We start from the raw sequence: 18462 nt of genomic DNA, 5'->3' as shown, positions 1-18462 counted from the left end.
GTTTCCAATCCGCACACCTCAGTGCCTTTTTCATGGCTACAGGCTGCTACTGCACCTTTCATTGTTTGGGCCTCCTGTGCCTGCCCCTGGTCCCCTCCCAGCTCCCTTCCGACTGGACCGTGGCCTGCTGTGTTATCCTGAGGGTCTAACCCTTGTTGGTTGGTTACTGCAGCATCTTGCTGCCAACTTCTGTGGTGGTAAATGTTCTAGGGCTACTCTATGGCCCATGCTACCATCTTGAAGCGTACTTTTGATTTTTTTTCCAATGCATGCACCTCAGTGCCTTTTTCCTGGCTACAGCCCGCTACTGTGCCTTTCTTTCTTTCGGTCTCCCATGGCTGCTCCTGTTCCCCTCCCACCTCCCCTCTGATTGGGCCTTTTGCTGCTGTATTATCTTCTGGGTCTAGCCCTCATTGTGTGGCCACTGTAGCATATGGCTGCCATCATTTGGGGGGGTAAGTGTTCCGGGCCTGCTCTATGGCCCGTGCTACCATCTCGAAGCTTACGCTTGATTTTTGTATCCAATCAACGCACCTCAGCACCTTTTTCTCACTACAGGCTGCTCCAGGGACTTTCTTTCTTCTGGCCTCCTGTTCCTGCCCCAGGCCCCCTCCCACCTCCCCTCTGACTGGGCCTTGGGCTGCTGTGTTATCCTGGGGGTCTAACCCTTGTTGTGTGGCAACCACAGCATCTTGCTGCCAACACATGCGGGGTAAGTGTTCCGGGCTGCTCTATCGACCATGCTGCCATCTTAAAGCTTACTTTTGATTTTTTCTAATACGCGCTCCACAGCACTTTTTTCCCGGTTACAGCCCGCTCCTGGCCCTTAATTTCTTCTGGACTCCTGTGCCTGCTCGTGTTCCCGTCCCACCTCCCCTCTGACCATGCCTTGTGCTGCTGTGTTATCCTGAGGGTCTAGCCCTCATTGTGTGGCCACTGCAGCATCTTGCTGTCAACATCTACGGGGATCAGTGTTCTGGGGCTGCTCTATGGCACATGCTACCATCTTGAAGCTTACTTTTTTATTTTTCAATCTACCCACCTCTGTGCCTTTTTCCTGGCTATAGCCTGCTCTTGGACCTTTCTTTCTTCTGGCCTATAATGGCTGGCCCTGTTCCTCTCCCCTTGGATTGGGCCTATGCCCCCTCTTCAGTCTTCCTCTCAGGGCAGCCCCACTGTCCGTGCAGCCCCTTTGGCAAAGGGCCAGAGTCAAAGGGCAGCTCCTGCAGTAGCAGCTCCAGATTCTGTTTGCCAGTGTTCGCCGGTGGAGTATGCAGTGCATATGTCAACCAGCAGCTTTTGACTTGGGCAACAACATGCTGGAAGGGGGAACAGCCATTACTGCTCCCTATTAAACTGTCCAACCTCTCTTATTGCTCTTTTGTTATGCTTTTTCTGCTATATGTTGTCTCTCACGGGCACCTAGGCCTTTCCAGTTAGGTCTCATTTTATGCCTTTTCTGCTGTATGTTGAAACATAGGCCTTTCCCCCCCTTTCCACGAAATTTGTATTTAGGTGTTATGTTTTTTTCTGCTGCATGTTAAAATCTAGGCTTTTTACCCCTTTCCAGGAAATTTGTGTCTAGGTGCTATGCTTTTTCTGCTGTATATTGAAATCTAGGCCACCCCCCTCCCCTTTAAAGGAAAATCGTATCTCTTATTTGCTGTATGATCAAAACATAGGCTTGTCCCTCTATCCTAGACACTTACACTTGATTCTAGATTGCATTGCTAGTATGTTGAAGCCTACCCTCACCTGCTCTCAGGCCACCCTTGCCCCCCTCTATCCTTCCCTCCTACTCCCCTCGTCCCTACCACATCACATGGTGAGGTCTCTGGATGGCCCCCCTCTGTCAGAGTCTCTTCCAACAGGTGTTCCCCTGCTCCTCCGAAACCTCAAGGACAACATTGTCTCTGTTGCTCCTGTATTGGCAGACTCTGCTAACACTCTTTGACACTGTGTTCCTCCCCTCTCCTCCTCTAGCACTCCATAGTGCACCTTCTCCTCAATGGTGACAGTGAACCTGTTCACTTACAGTTATGTCCCTCTCCTCTCTCCTTAGCATTACCCTTCCTCCCCTTCCTGCACTTCTGCTCCTACCCTCTCCCCTCATTTCTGTTACCCCACTTGCATGCTCTGAATTGTCTCACAACCTAGTAGGAATGTTTTTATTTGTCTCCTTTCCTGCTCTTCCTATCCTAGTCTTCCTCTCCCCCTCTCCACCTAATTTCTGTTACTGCACTTCCATTCTCCAAATTGTTCCACATCCTAGTAGGAATGTTATTTTGTCTTCTTCTCTGATCATCCCCCCTTACACTTCGCCTCCTCCCCTCTTCCCCTTCTATGTTAACACACTTGCAAGCTTTGAATTGGCTCACGACCTAGTAGGAATGTTAATGTTTGTCTTCTTCCCTGTTCATCCCCTCTTACACTCCCCCTCCTCTTTCTGTTACTGCACTTGCTCGCTCCGAATTGTCGCATGACCTAGTAGGAACATTATGGTTTGTCTTGTTCTCTGTTCACCCGCCTACCTTCACCTCCCCTCCTTCCTTCCCTTCCCCACATTCTTGTTTCAGCACTTGCACGCTCCCAATGTTTCAAGACCTAGTAGGCACGTTATTGTTGTTTTCCCCCTGAGCGCCCCTCCTCCATGTCTTGATGCACCTTGAAACACCATTTGACTGTATAGGCACATTATAAATACTCAATAAATGAAAATAGAAAATTGCCCTTGAATGGAAATAGGGACCACCAATTCAGTATGAGCTGAAATGAATTTTCTAACTACCAGTCCATCTTGTAGCTGAAACTCCTCTCCTCCGTGCAGTCCTTTTCTGTAATGGAATTCTTGTCAGTGTCTACCATATGATTGTACATCATCATCAGTGATTGAGTCTTCCTTTTGTGCCTTAATCAAATCTTGATCAGGTGTGTCAAAGCTCCATTGAACTACTGGTTGATTGTCTGCCCCTTGAGCATTGGAACGTGTCACAGCATAATAGGATCACCATCCCCAAGACCCTCAGGGTGCAGGCAGGAGGAGCCAGCTTTCCGGTCATTGCAGCATCCAACTGAACTCCCTCCCTCCGCATGTAGGAAATATTGACTCGCACACAGCATTTAGGAAAGCTGTCACAACGTTATTGTTTGTATAACTGCACCATTTGAATGTTTTCTGTAACAAACTTCTTGTATATGTGTGATTGTATGGTACCAAGCTAGGCCTCCGCTCACTGTAACCATGAGCTGAGCCTAAATTCTGTATCTAAGACATATTTTTGTAACAGCGACTCAATGCCCTTGGGCTGTAGCGCGCTTTACAAATTCAAATAAAATAAATACGTCTATCTGTATCTCACTAAGTGACCAATGGGAAACAGTTCTCCCATTAGCGCCCCATTTTCAGCCAACTGATCAGCCCTTTCATTCCCTTCCTTATCTTCTCCTGGGGTTTTACAATGTTTCCTTATCTTCCTCCACTGAATGTTCATCTCATTTTCTGAAACAACATTGTTGATGGCCTGTATAAGCTTACTATGCTTGAGAGGTATTTTGTTACAAGTGACAATCCCAATCTGCTTCCATCCCTGTAGATATTCCACAAGGCTATCTCTGGCATAGTCAGGATCAGTGACCAGTGCTACTCCTTTAATTTGTTTTCTAGTGCTGTGGACATTGCTTTGTAGATTCCAGGCAACTCTACTACCGGACTACTCCTGGGACGTATCCGCATGCTCAAGGTGGGATATTTTTACATTTGGCCCACACATTTTGGATTCCTGCCACTAATTCCTTCTCAGGATCAGTAGTCACATGATATGCACAACCATCTACACATACAGTTTGGATATTTCTACACTTTTCTTCAAGTAATAGTTTGTGCAGTGAATGTTCATAATTCCACCAAAAAAGTTTCCAACTCCATACTTTCTGTGCTTCTTAAAAATGCACAGTCATGTAATTCTGCTAGCCCCTGGGCAACAGGACTTCTTTTATTCTGCCTGTATCTCATTTCTGCAGAGAATCCCTGTAATGACAAAGTCCAAGATGTAATTCTTGATTGGGCTAAATTTCCTGACTTGATCCTTTTACTTTGTAAAAATTGTAATGGCTGATGTGCAGTTTCAACGATTACCCGCTGTCCTCGAATAATGGGGCAGAATTGTTGCAATGCCCAGACAGTCGGCAATAGTGCTTTTTCACATTCATTCAATTTGGTTTCTACTTGTGACAAAGCTTTTCTGTCATATGCAATGGTCTTGTTATGCGAGTTGTGCTTCTGATGCAAGGTCGCTGACATACACATGTCCATTAATGCTATTTCTATAAAATCCTGATTCTTGATTGGATAACCCAAACTTGGGGCTCTTACCACACCATCTTTTAACTTAGCTATTGCCTCAGGCTGTACCTGCCCCCATTTTCAGGGCACACCCTGTTTCAGTATTGGTGTTTGATTTCTGCATAATATTCAATGCATTTTCTATTGTAACTTTTCATCTCTAACAAGCTCTTCAAACTATTCAAATGTGTGTGATCCTTCCACTTTTTAATGGCTTCAATCTTTTTCTTCTGTGAGTTCAATCCCTGGTCTGTAACTTATTGGCCCAAGAGGTTTACCCTTTTTTCCTACACCATTGCGCATTCTGCAATGATACTTTTGCACCAGCATTTTGTAATTGGGTGAGTACATGTCTCATTTCACTGAAATGGCTTTTAATTTCCTCATTCTTAATCAGGATATTATCCAGATAAACCACAGTTAATCTCTCGACTGCATCCAGGAGCGCCTTTTTCAGAAAGATACCAAACTGACTACCACTGTTGATATAGCCAAAGGGAACTCTTTCCCGTGCATATTGTTTTCCTTGGGTGGTAAAATCAAATAGATTTTGTATGTCCTTTGCAAATGACACACACCAATACACAGCTGTCAAATCTAAAGTGTTGTTTTATGTTATGTTGTGTTATGTTATGTTGATTTATACACGCACCGTTACCACCACAGAGGCGGGATCCAGGCAGTCATGTGGCTTTGTAAGAAATTGAATGGGGTGGGTTATTTATTTATTTATACCACACTTATGAAGCACAAGGTCGCCTGACGGTATCATGGCACTACACGGTAAGCAAACATAGAAACTAGACAAAGTACATCTTCAAAGATCTCCTGGAGGCCAGATAATCATCCAGCCTGTGAATGTCCAGAGTAAGGGAGTTCCACAGGGTGGCAACCGTCAGCGGGAATGCACGCCCACTGACTCGAGCCAATCTAAAGTAGGGAACTGCCACCAAAAAAGCTTTGGTAGAGTGGAGAGAGCGACAAGGCACATAAAACTGAAACTTGGCCTGCAAGTAGGCTGTCCTGGTCCTGTGCAAGGCCAAATAAACCATGCAGAGAGATTTGAAATGCACTCTCTTCACCAAAGGAAGCCAGTGCAGAGCATGTACCACAGGTGAGATATGAGTCCCTCTAAGGGGTGAAGGTAGCGATCCAGGCCACCAATTTTTATATATTCTGGAGGCGCCGGAGCAGCGGGTTGCAGTAATCAAGAGATGAAAATACCAATGATGACACTACCAGAGCCCTGTGCTAGAAAGCCAAAAAAGGCAGAACTTTCTGCAGGACCCTTAACTTGAGGTGCCCCGCCTGGCAAATCGAGCTGACCTGAGTGGCCATATTTATCTATTTATTTATTGGTCATTTATATAGTGTATATACACTTAACAAGCCTTTCAACGCAGGAAAGGTAAGTAGTTAACAAAAAATGTATGTTGTTAATAGGCATTGGAATATTCAGAATGGGCAAGTAAAATTTGAGAGAGAGGTCATTTCACCCCAAGATCTTCAACAGTAGGCATAGGAATGGGACAAGAGTCCAGGGACAGGGGCCAAAAGAGGAGGTACCAAGCAGCAGAGGCATCAGAGGGACCCACAAGCATAATCTCTGTCTTCTCCCTGTTAAGTTTCAGCCAGTGAGAGGACATCCATTCCCCCATGGCCTCCAAGCATGACCTCAGCCGGAACAGATTTCTCAGGTACCGCCAAATCTAGGTGGACCAGGATAAGAGTGTCATCGGCGTAGGCATAGCAAGTAAAGTCGTGGGATGTTATAAGCCTTGTTAGTGGCTGCACATAGATGTTAAACAGAACAGGGGAGATCACATAGCCTTGAAGGACCCCACAGGAAAGTGTTGTAGGAAGGGCACAGAAAGGGGGTAAACAAAGAGATTGGGACCGTTCCAATAGAAACTAAGAGAACCAGGTCAATAATCCGAGATGATCAATGGTTTCAAAGGCACCTGACAGATTGAGCAGAACAACTACCCCTGCGCCACCTGAGTCATGAATTCAAGCGAGATCATCCACCACAGAGACCAGGAACCCTACCCTACCGTAGTCCGGCTGAAGCCCAGATTGAGACAAGTAAAATAAGGATTTCTCCAAGAATGTGGTCAAAAGTGGGCAAACAAGAGACACAAGCAATTTCATAAGAAATGGTAGCATGGACATGGGCAGGATATTAGCCAACACCGCTGAATCCAGGGTGGGTTTGTTTCAATAAAGGGAGCACCAGAACATGCTTAAGTGATGAAGGAATGAAACCAGTTTAAAAAGAGTCATTCACAGATGTAGCTACCGCGGTGCAAGTTGGTCTATCACCTCCTTTATCACCCACAGCGGGACTTTCAATTGGTCGGGGAGGCAGATTTCAATCTTCCTGTAACCAGCACAATAACCTCTGAGGAAAACAGAGGATACACCTGCCAAAGCGAGATTTGAGGGGCTTCCATGACGTAGACAGACTATGGGGGAAGAGGAGGCTGGGAGGCTGAGATGATATCCCGAATATCAGAGATTTTCTTTAGTAAAAAACAGAGAGAGAGTCACACAAGGTTGAGATGCAGAAACCCCTTCAGAGAGCATAGAGAAAGAGAGCAAACTAGTTTGAAAGGCTCCTTTGATTGATGTATAGATGTTTCTAATGTTTGGAGTAGAAGGCACCCTTGGCTTCTCTGATGGCATTATGGTACAGGCCATTACTAAGTGTTAAAGTTAGCCTGGCTGATTGACAATAGTAGGTTTGTGGGGATAGTGTGATAGAATAGTTCCAGAATCAGGAAAGACTGGTGTCTGTGTGGGTTTGGGTTGTAGATGGGTTGATTACGAGCACTCGCTTGTTGTATCCGTAAGAGTGAGGCCCAATGCCTGGGTTGTTTGTTGTATGTGAATGTTTTTCATGTTGAACGCATGTTAGTGTGTTTTATGTGTAGATTGGCTGGTATTTAAGGTTGTGGTTGTGCGCCCTGGCATGTTGTATCTGTAGGGGTATGCTCCAGTGCCTGGGATTGGTTGTGGTATGCAAGTGTTGCTTATGTTGGGTGTGTTTCTGAGTAGTTTTGCTAGCCCATAGGGTGTGTAAAGTATTTGGGAGGTGTGTTGGAGGGGAGCAGGATTAGGATGGTTAGTACATTGGGTACTCTCAAAGTTCTTCTCTGAGGCTAATCTGCACAATTGTATCTAGTGTGATCTGTGGTTAAAACCTTTGACCCATGGATCTGTGCAAAGCCTTGGTCAATGATGCATATAATAGGCACTGACCGTTGGGCTTCGATACCCTAGTGTAAGTGTGTTTGATGTACTGTTAATAGGTCCAAGGGTCCCTCTGGACTCCAGGGTTTATATTATTTCTGCCAATGACTTTAAACAGGCCATGGGTAGCCTATATTGTCCCAGAAATACAGGTTCCCTACCATAGCCTTCTGGGAATGCAGTGACATGCAGATCCGTACGCCCACAATCATTTACATCACTGGCAAATCCATCCTTGTATTCTAAAAATATTTCTGTCAACTGGTCTCTCTCCAACTCATTTGTACATGCATACTCAGTTTGGATTTGTTCCTCTACCATGTTAGAAAATTCTGGAAAATCCTCCAGAGAAGGAATCTTTATGCTTTCCTCTAATTGTGTGGCTGTTTCTTTTTGGACAGACGCCACTCTTAAGTATCTCAGCATTTCAGCCTCCACCTCAATTTGCTGGGTTTGTTTTCTGTTTTATTGACACCTGCAATAGAATGCAATCATCCTTGTGATGACAAATCAAATATTTTTGTTTATAAAGATACACTGACTGAATCCTTAAGACCCCGTTTGATTTGGAGTCTAAAAATTCAATTTCATACAGTGACATATCTTTCAGGAATATTTACAATAACATTGTTGCAGAAGTCTGCAGTCTAATATGATTTTTGCATTGCTATCCCTAATGGTGTACTTCCTGCAAATTAATCTCTTGACTTCCTTTGTTATCCACTAGTATCCGGATGAGACTATTCCCAACTTCTACCAATGGTGTGTATTCACATTCTATCCCCTGTTGTTACATGTTTACATTGATAAACCCAAATGTATCAGACTCCATAGTTTACTGACCCTTTTCTGGATTTCAATACTATTGTAAACTGCTTTGTGAATTCAGCAATGGTAACATCCTTTTTTCACTTCGAGTTTAACTGCTTATGGCATGATTTGTGCACAACAATATGCTTGCCTTTTATTCTCAAATTCCTGTGGTGCTCCACCCAATCTGGACCAAATGGTTTGGTTTACACAATCTAAAACCATACTCCTTCTGTGCATGATACCATTTCCCAAATTGAATGTGGCCTCAGTTCCACTTACAATCCATATATTGTGATGGATGCTTTCTGGATCCCATTTTTATTTTCAAGATGCATCTCCCCACAATTCTATGTCCCAAATCAGGGCTGTCTAATCTGAATATTTGTTGATTTTCTTTTTTAATAGCAAAATGCAGTTTATCTTTTTCTGATAAGCATTTGTTTAAACACTTTCTCATTGATGAAACTTCTCTCTTGCTCAAGGGCCAGTACTGCCTCAGTCATTTCCGGAAACCCATCCATTTGCACTGGTACCCATGTCTGACCTCCATTCATGGGTATCTCCGGAATGGTTGGAATATATTTTTCCTGATCTCAAATTGATGCATCACATTCTTTTGTGTTTTCCTCACTTTAATAGAACCTTAACGTGTCTTCATTCGCTTTTGTTTTTCAGTTCTTCCTTGGATCTAAATGAAATTCCAATTACTGTTCTGTTTCTCTACCCTGCATTTCATCCTGGAACATGAGAATGGCAGTAACACTAGGGACACAGCCATCATGAAAATATACCTCAATCACTCTTTCTTATTTGGCAGTGGTGTGACATTCTTTTGCATGGCTAACCTGGCTTACAACATTTACCAATGACCACAGAAAACATTGATCCCATCAATCAGTGGCGACAGTTGCTTTAGGCAAATCATACCTAACAGAAAGTGTGTCTCCTCAATTAGAATGACCACCACTTCTTGGCTCAATGTATGCTTCCCTACCTTCATGTTACCTTTGGTAGAACCTTCAACCAGTATTTCCTCAGCATTTAAATTATACACAGGGCCCTCTATCGGTCTTAATTTTACAGTGTTTTGTTGTTGTTTTCCTTCATTTATTCTATCCATTTATTCTATCCAGTATTTTCCTTGACAATGCAGTAGCCTGGGCTCCTGTGTCCACCATTGCAAACAAATTGCATTGTTCTTCTACTGTGATAGGGGCATAATATTGATCCTCACATTTCTCTAGTATGCATAGGGAAATGTGATTTGTTACTGATCTCAGGACTGATTTCTTTCAAGCCCGCTTGAGTTCTTGCTAAACAAAGGAGCATGTGAAATGATACCTTACCTACCTTTTTGACTGTCTCATTTTCAAATTTCCTGCCTTCTTTGTTTGTTTTTCTGTCCTGTGATTCCATTCGAAGCTTTGCTATTGACTGGCATCCATGCATAATGGACCTGCTTGAGTTCTGTTAGAGGTATTTTGCAGTATTTTTGGTGAGCTTGTTACGGTATTTTGTGGTATAGTGGTGAGCCCTAAATACACAGAACTGCCGGATATTGTTCTTATACTGGGACCATACACAGTAAGCCACAAATGGACCTGGGATGCTCTAACACATAGTTTCATTTTCCTGTGGTATATTATTTACAATGCCACTTTGTCAGTAAACTAGAACACACTTACCAGGTGATTTGAATACTGTCATCTATGTAGCCAGTCCCTGAGATGACCCAATGCACAGTAACCAACTCTGTTATGCATTTTACCAGACACTGTAATATGAGTTTACTGCTTACTTTACATCAGTCTGAATACTAATGCGAGGAACTAGAACACATAATAATTAGACTAGTTTACAAGACACGTGCTAAACTCAAGGTGCTTGCTCCAAGTTGATAGGTATGGTGCTATTGCCAGATTATACAAAAAAACAGAATATTGATAGTGTTGACCTATTTTATTGAACAAGTTGATGGTTACTACATTTTTTCTAAACAAGTTTGTGATTTCTATAGTTTGCCAACACGTGTTTCACCCAGCTCAGTCTTTTGCAAGGCAAAATGCTTGCAATGAGCAATCTCATCAAAGTCAATCTGAAATGTATACTTGCCAGAAAATGACCATTCAACATTGTCAAAACACAAAAAATGTATGGCGTGGTCAGTTTGCGTCCAAAGAAGGGGAGACAGAAAATGGGGGTACAGAAAATAACGTGAGGACGATGGACGGAAAAAGGGAACAGAAAGAAAAACAACCATTAGAGTAAGGTCAATGACATGTCCAGAAACACATCCTAATATTAGACCACTTGGGGTTACCAATTGATAACATGTTTACATGACAGAAATCTTTTCTTCTTGATAGTGTCACAGTATATTGAGACAATTCTTAGCAAGCTAGTACATAAATCAATGCTCTAACAATTATCATTCATTGCCTAATCACAAGTTATTTGCAAAACAGTTCCAATCATCATAAGAGAGATCTTAAATTCCCTTGACATAAGATTAATCCAAAAGGTCTAAGAACGTTAGCATGTCAGTTACCAAAAAATATGAAAAGTGAGCTGCTCTTAGCAACTCAATAGAGCTGATGTACTCCAAAGCAAGATACCCATTTAATGTTGAAAAGATACAAACTAATAATTACGATGACTTAATAGCCACTTACTCTAGTTCTATAATAGTTGTCCTTACTGCTGCTCCTTACTGCATAGCTTGTGTATGATAAGCTGTTGATAGCAGAGTTCAATGACTGTAAAAGTTAATAAGTAAATATAATAAGTCAATGGGGAACCCCAATTAGTTGTGGTTTCCAAGTAAATTAGTGCAACGGTTTGTATACGATGGCATCCAGATATCTACATTACCACTCACCCTATATTAAGCTGCAATATCTTCACTAATAATAAGGTCAGATGGAATCATCCATTTCTGAATTAATTGATTCCTGGATCATAGATAAGTACTTCCCAACTGTTAAAGTTGCCTCAAGGGATTCCCTACTGTTAGGCAGAATCCCATGCAGTACCCTTTGGGAACACTACACAAAATGAAGACTACAAGGATCAGCACAAATTCACCTTTGGTACAACCTTGTGCCACAAAGAAAAAGTGTTAGCAGTGACTACTGAGCAGTCAGACTTATCTCAAGAGTAAGTGAGCAGTATCAAAATAGTTACACAAAGGACAACCATCACTATGGTTCAGGCAAACACTGACTCAAGGTTTTCAAGTAAAAGAATATACATTTATTTCACTCTTCAGTTGTATAACATTACACTATTATAAACAGTCTTAAAAATCACACTCTTAATACACCACACCACTTCCCATAAATTCCAGACAAATTAAGCTCACAAAATGAAGTGGGAGCAAAATGGCACTCCAGCAATTTAAATGGGAGGGAAAAACAAAGTTAGGTAGAAATTGAACCACACCAACAGGTAAGTACTCAGGGCATTTGAACAAGAGAAACTACAGTGATAGCATCAGGTAGAAAAGGCTTAGGGCCAAAGTCAATGGGTCAAAATTCTTTTGCTCAAGATCACATAGTTTAGGGTAGTTTGCGGTAAAGTTCGTGCCACGAGTGCTGGACGATGTTGGTTGGTAGAAAAGTTAGTTCAAAGAGAAGAGAAGGACAAGCCCTCAGTTTGGAGAAAGATTTCACACACTTTCACCGCGGCTGAACAAAACGAACAACCGGATGTGCACAGTACCATAAAACAGAGAGGGAGCTCTCACTGCGGCGGACGTTCCTGGTAGTTCCTGCAGGCTCACGGTTCCTGAAGCGACTGTTGGACTGACACAAAGTAGGAAGCTGGAGGGTCCTGCGCTACCCAGGGAAGAAACCAGCAGCGGAGCAAAACAACGAATAAAAGGTGCGCTCCTTAAAACCCAAGCAGGGTCCGACCTTCCTGGCTATCCGGCCCACTGCAGCTCTGTACAGCGAATTTGACCAGAGGAGGGGTCCTGGCTTGAAGTTTGGGCGAACTGGTTGGTCCCACCAGTTCAAGGGAAGAAGTGCCTGGAGGATCTTCTCTGTCGTTGGAGTTCGAGGATTCAGACCTGCAGCAGGGCTTCACCGGGCGGATCAGTTGTGGTAGGGGTCCTCTTCCATCAGCTTCTCATTGGTTCTTTTGTTTCAGTGGTGTCTCTGCTCTCCAGTCCCAGAGACCTGCTTTTTATGTAGTTTTCCCCCATTCACACAGCCTGGCTTGCAATCACACAGCAGGGGTGACTGTCCTGGCCGGACAGTCCCCTGACCAATCAAACAGGAGTGCAACTTGGGTTACCAAGGGCACCCATGGCAGGGGTCTGAAGACCATTCCCTCACATCCTGCCTACCCAGACTTTCACGTGCCTAAAGGAGGCCTTCTGTGCAGAAGCCTGCGTAAAGACAGTGAACAAAGGGACCAAACCTGGTTTGGTGCGCAGAGAGAAACACGAGAAAGACTTTATCAAAAAGAAATGGCTACTAAACCCAGACGGCACAATATTAAAATCAATATGCTCAAGCGGTCATAAGTTTGAGGCTAATATAATAGCCTAAAACAATACCATGGTTATATAAGATAACCGCAGTAGAAAAAATAGGGTAGTTACCACTGCCACCACCCAAGTCTTAATGAAAAGGGAGCAAAACAGTGCTCCAAGAGGTAGAGACAAAAAGGGATAAGAATTAAACCTTTCCAGTACTCCATGTAAGATGGACTTTACTTGGTCTGTGGTTTTAAAAGACTAATAAACTCAATGGCAACTTTACATGTTTTGGGAGACAGTAGTCATTCCCAAAAAATGGAGTTGGAGTTGGGAAGTCTAAAAGACAACCCTGTGTCACTGCACTGAGGGTGCTGTGTAACACACACAAGAAAGTGGTGTCTATGGAGCAGGTGAGGCTCCATAGCACAAGATCACACAAAATGTCAAACACACATAGCAAAACACATGTAAGAGTGGGAAAAAAGGCTGATACTCTTACCAGGTTAAAAAAATAAACCCTTGAAATCCAGCAAAGCTGCTGAGGGACTCATTATGTAAGGGAAATCAGCCATTTATGAGAATTCTCCCTAACACCTATGAAAATAGAATTTAGCGTGTCTTCTGTTTTTGACAAAAGCTGTAGATATAATATGGTTCCATTTCAGACCCATCTAAAGGTCTTCTTTCTAATGATTGATCTCTTAGGCTCTTACCACAATTTCTAAAGGTAACTTAGTTGATGTCAGGTCCCTCCTCATTGAAAGGCCATAGCCCCCATCTGGCGTCCTCATGCAATTTCTCATGGGCACCATTTTGGGACTTGTCCTTCCCCCATATATATCGTGAGATCAAGAAAATCTATAGAAGTTGTATCAATGGTTCCTGTAAACTCACTACCAAAGGTATTATCATTCAAATACTCAGTAAGCTTTCAAGGGTACTATTCCATACAAGCAATACGTCATAAATATATCTCTTCCAGAGCTTCATTCCATTACCAAATTCATTATCATTGAATATATAATTATGCTCAAAATATCCCATGAATAAATTGGCCAATGGTGGTGTGTATTTCGCACCCATAGTTACAACCTTGTTTTGTGCGTAATAGCTGTCATTGAATAGGAAATAGTTGAGTTTCAATGTAAAATCTAGGAAAGATTTAATCATATCCAGATGTTCTCTATTAGAAGCTGAAAAATCTAGATATGTAAAGTCTAAGGTTCGAATAGCCAAACTATGTTCAACCGAGGTATATAGGGATTTAACATCCAGGGTTGCAAATAGAAACTGTGATTCCCATTGCAACTCATGCAAAATTTGTAAGACTTGAGTCGAGGCTCTCAGATAAGAAGTCAGTGATGAAACTCTTTCCTTAGTGGCTTTGTCAATATACTCTGATAGGCCTTCTGTGGCCCATCCTATGCCACTCATAATGGGACGCACCTCTGTTAATCGTTCAAACCTTTTGTGAATGTTGGGCAAGAAATACATTGGGCCTCATTACATGGTTGCCAGTCCGGAAACAACGGTGGCAGTAAACCCGCCACCACCGTTAAGAGTTCTGCAGGCGGGTGGTGTAACTCCCGCCAGGTCGGACCTGGCAGAAGTAACGTCACCTGCCTGCAGGTGGAAATTGAAACACCGGCCACGTTAAGTATGGTGCCAGTGTTTACATGGTCCCCATTCCCATGGAGTTCTATGCGACTCCATGGGAATGGGGATTTGCAGAATGCCGGCTGCGGAATTACCAGAACACTGGGGCTGTAATGCCCCGATAATTCTGGCAACTCCGGAGCCGGTAAATCACTATGGGTCTGGCAGCAGCCAGCCGGTTTTTCCGGCATGGCTACCGCCGGACTCGTAATGAGTCCCATAGTCTGTGTAACAGAATGTTGCCTAATTAGAAAATGTCTTTCTTCTTCAGTTACCAAGCCTTTCATGTGCCAATCATGAACTAATGTAGTTAGCTCCTTCACTGCCTGTTAAATTGGATTTGCCAACAACTTAGTGTAACACCCTGCACTGAAATCTGGCATTTTAATATAGGGCCTGATTCACAGAGAATTTTTCAGTGGGATTGTGCCATTATAAAAGGCTTCTGTGAATCAGGCCCATAGTGTTCTCTTTTAAGAATAACAATGTTACCACCTTTATCAGCTTCTTTTATTACAATACTACAGTCATTGGCTAGAATCTTTAAAGACAGCACATGCAAGGCATGAAGTTATTTTACACAAAATCCCTTGTGACTCAACATGTGACTAAAACAAAACCACACGTTTCATTAGCAAAGTTCCACTATAGTAACTGGTCCTTTTTTCATAATAGACTTCACACTCCCTTCTTTTAGTGTTGCAGTTTGAAACGTTGTTATGAAAAGACCTGGTAATTCATAGAATTTCGCAGAAAAGTGTCGCAAGCGGCTGGCGCAGAGTGTCCGCGTGCGATTGTCTGCGCCAGGCAGGTGCGCTAAAACCGATTTCCGCGCACAGCGTATTCATGGATTTTAGGCTCCCAAACCAGCCGTGGCGCAGAGTATCGCAGCGACCCTGCAGCAGCGCCAGTAATGCCCCCAAGAACGCCCTCGCGCAAGGAAAAGCCATCAAAATCGCTAAATCATCGCAAAGGGCTGCGCTAACGTGTATTTCAGGGGTGCGCGGGAAGTTCCACACGCGAATAGCCGGGGCGCGTGTATTTCAGGGGTGCGCGGGAAGTTTTACACGCGTTTTACACGCGATTTCAGCAGGGTACGTGTATTTCATGTGTGCGCGGGAAGTTCCACACGCGAATAGCCTGGGCGCGTGTATTTCAGGGGTGCGCAGGAAGTTCCACACGCGATTAGGCTGGGTGGGTCCTCACAGGTGTTCCCTGTACACCCTCGACGGCCCCTGCAGGCAGCCCACAAAACAGGGGACTACCCTGCACACCTGCTCATGTCCCCCTGCACCCCCACCCCCCAGCAGTGCAGGGGCACCCTCCACCAGGCCCCCACTCATGTCTCCCACCACCCCCACCCCCCAGCATCCAGGGGCACTCTCCACCAGGCCCCCACTCATGTCTCCCACCACCCCCACCCCCCAGCAGTGCAGGGGCACCCTCCACCAGGCCCCCACCCATGTCTCCCACCACCCCCACCCCCCAGCCACCAGGGGCAGCTTCCACCAGGCCCCCACTCATGTCTCCCACCACCCCCACCCCCCACCATCCAGGGGCACCCTCCACCAGGCCCCCACTCATGTCTCCCACCACCCCCACCCCCCACCATCCAGGGGCACCCTCCACCAGGCCCCCACTCATGTCTCCCAGCGTGCTACGTGTATTTCAGGGGTGCGCGGGAAGTTCCACACGCGAATAGCCTGGGCGCGTGTATTTCAGGGGTGCGCGGGAAGTTTTACACGCGATTTCCGCAGGGTACGTGTATTTCAGGGGTGCGCGGGAAGTTCCACACGCGAATAGCCGGGGCGCGTGTATTTCAGGGGTGCGCGGGACGTTTTACACGCGATTTCAGCAGGGTACGTGTATTTCAGGGGTGTGCGGGAAGTTCCACACGCGAATAGGCTGGGTGGGTCCTCACAGGTGTTCCCTGTACACCCTTGACGGCCCATGCAGGCAGCCCACAAAACAGGGGACTACCCTGCACACCTGCTCATGTCCCCCTGCACCCCCACCCCCCAGCAGTGCAGGGGCACCCTCCACCAGGCCCCCACTCATGTCTCCCACCACCCCCACCCCCCAGCAGTGCAGGGGCACACTCCACCAGGCCCCCACCCATGTCTCCCACCACCCCCACCCCCCAGCCACCAGGGGCAGCCTCCACCAGGCCCCCACTCATGTCTCCCTCCACCCCCACCCCCCACCATCCAGGGGCACCCTCCACCAGGCCCCCACTCATGTCTCCCACCACCCGCACCCCCCACCATCCAGGGGCACCCTCCACCAGGCCCCCACTCATGTCTCCCAGCATGCTACGTGTATTTCAGGGGTGCGTGGGAAGTTCCACACGCGAATAGCCGGGGCGCGTGTATTTCAGGGGTGCGCGGGAAGTTCCACACGCGAATAGCCTGGGCGCGTGTATTTCAGGGGTGCGCGGGAAGTTCCACATGCGAATAGCCTGGGCGCGTGTATTTCAGGGGTGCGCGGGAAGTTCCACACGCGATTAGGCTGGGTGGGTCCTCACAGGTGTTCCCTGTACACCCTCGACGGCCCCTGCAGGCAGCCCACAAAACAGGGGACTACCCTGCACACCTGCTCATGTCCCCCTGCACCCCCACCCCGCAGCAGTGCAGGGGCAGCCTCCACCAGGCCCCCACCCATGTCTCCCACCACCCCCACCCCCCAGCCACCAGGGGCACCCTCCACCAGGCCCCCACTCATGTCTACCACCACCCCCACCCCCCAGCAGTGCAGGGGAACCCTCCACCAGGCCCCCACTCATGTCTACCACCACCCCCACCCCCCAGCAGTGCAGGGGCAGCAGGCAGTCAGGCAGCAGCAGATGGCAGGTGGGAGCGTGCTCGGGGCTCTGGGGGGCAGTAGTTCGGCCTTCCGGGCAGGAGCGTGGTATTCCGTGTGCTTACGCGTGGCCAGCTTGGTACGGAGTGATTTGGCACGTGAAAATCCTGCACGTCAGCGTGAAAACCGAGGAAAGGCCCTTAGCGCGTAAGCGCGTCAGCACGCATACGCGATTCTATTGGACCAAAGGCCCTCAGCGCGTAAGCGCGTCTGTGACGTGACCCGCACGGGTGTTTCCCACACAGCACGTGATGACAGAGCACACGTGGAAAGACTGCACGTCAGAGTGTAATCGCGTGTGATTGGTGGAAATGGCCCTACACGCAGAAGTGACAAAGCGTGTAATTGGTGGAAATAGCCCTAGCGCGTACACGCCGCGTAAGTGACGCTGGACGTGTGGGCCTGTATAAAAGGTACGCGTAGAACACCATTTCCTTGTACGTGCTTTTCGTGGAGAGCGAGTGGGTGAATTCTGTACTTCTTGTCGTTTCACACGCGATTTACTTCACGGCGTTTCAAGTTTGTATTCCCTGTTACCTCTGACAGCTTATTCTCTTTTTTCTCTTTTACTGGTTTACCTGGGCCTGTTCCCTCAAACAGTGTTCCCTTCTACTGTTGTCCTGTCTCCTCAGACAGCGTACAAATCTTCTTTTGGCGGGGGTGTTGCCAACCAAACACGCTCCTTTTTCACGCTCTTTTACCTGGCAGACGGTGAGTCACGCACGTATCTAACATCTGTGCTTGCCCGTGTGTAGCCTACCCCTTCAAAGGTCATTCTAGGCTGCGTGTGACACGCATACGTTCATTCTTGTGTTACTGGGTGCCACAGCGTAGTGCAGGTTTTTCTTTCTGCACACGTGGTCTAGGAGGGGTTGCGTGCACGTCATCTCCCTTTTTTGGGGCTCCTGTGCGTAGCGTGACCCGTCATCTTTCCCCAGGGGTTACAATCAGCCTTGCAAGAGCACTAGGGTACAATTACCATCTAGTACCCAACCCCTTTGACCCCCAATTGCCCAGGACAATATTTTACAGCCACTCCCATACGCACATTAACATC

This window comes from Ambystoma mexicanum, chromosome 13 (genome assembly GCF_040938575.1).
Source record: "Ambystoma mexicanum isolate Mex_15411 chromosome 13, UKY_AmexF1_1, whole genome shotgun sequence".
In the NCBI taxonomy this organism is placed as follows: Eukaryota; Metazoa; Chordata; class Amphibia; order Caudata; family Ambystomatidae; genus Ambystoma; species Ambystoma mexicanum.
This window is presented reverse-complemented; position numbering follows the sequence as displayed.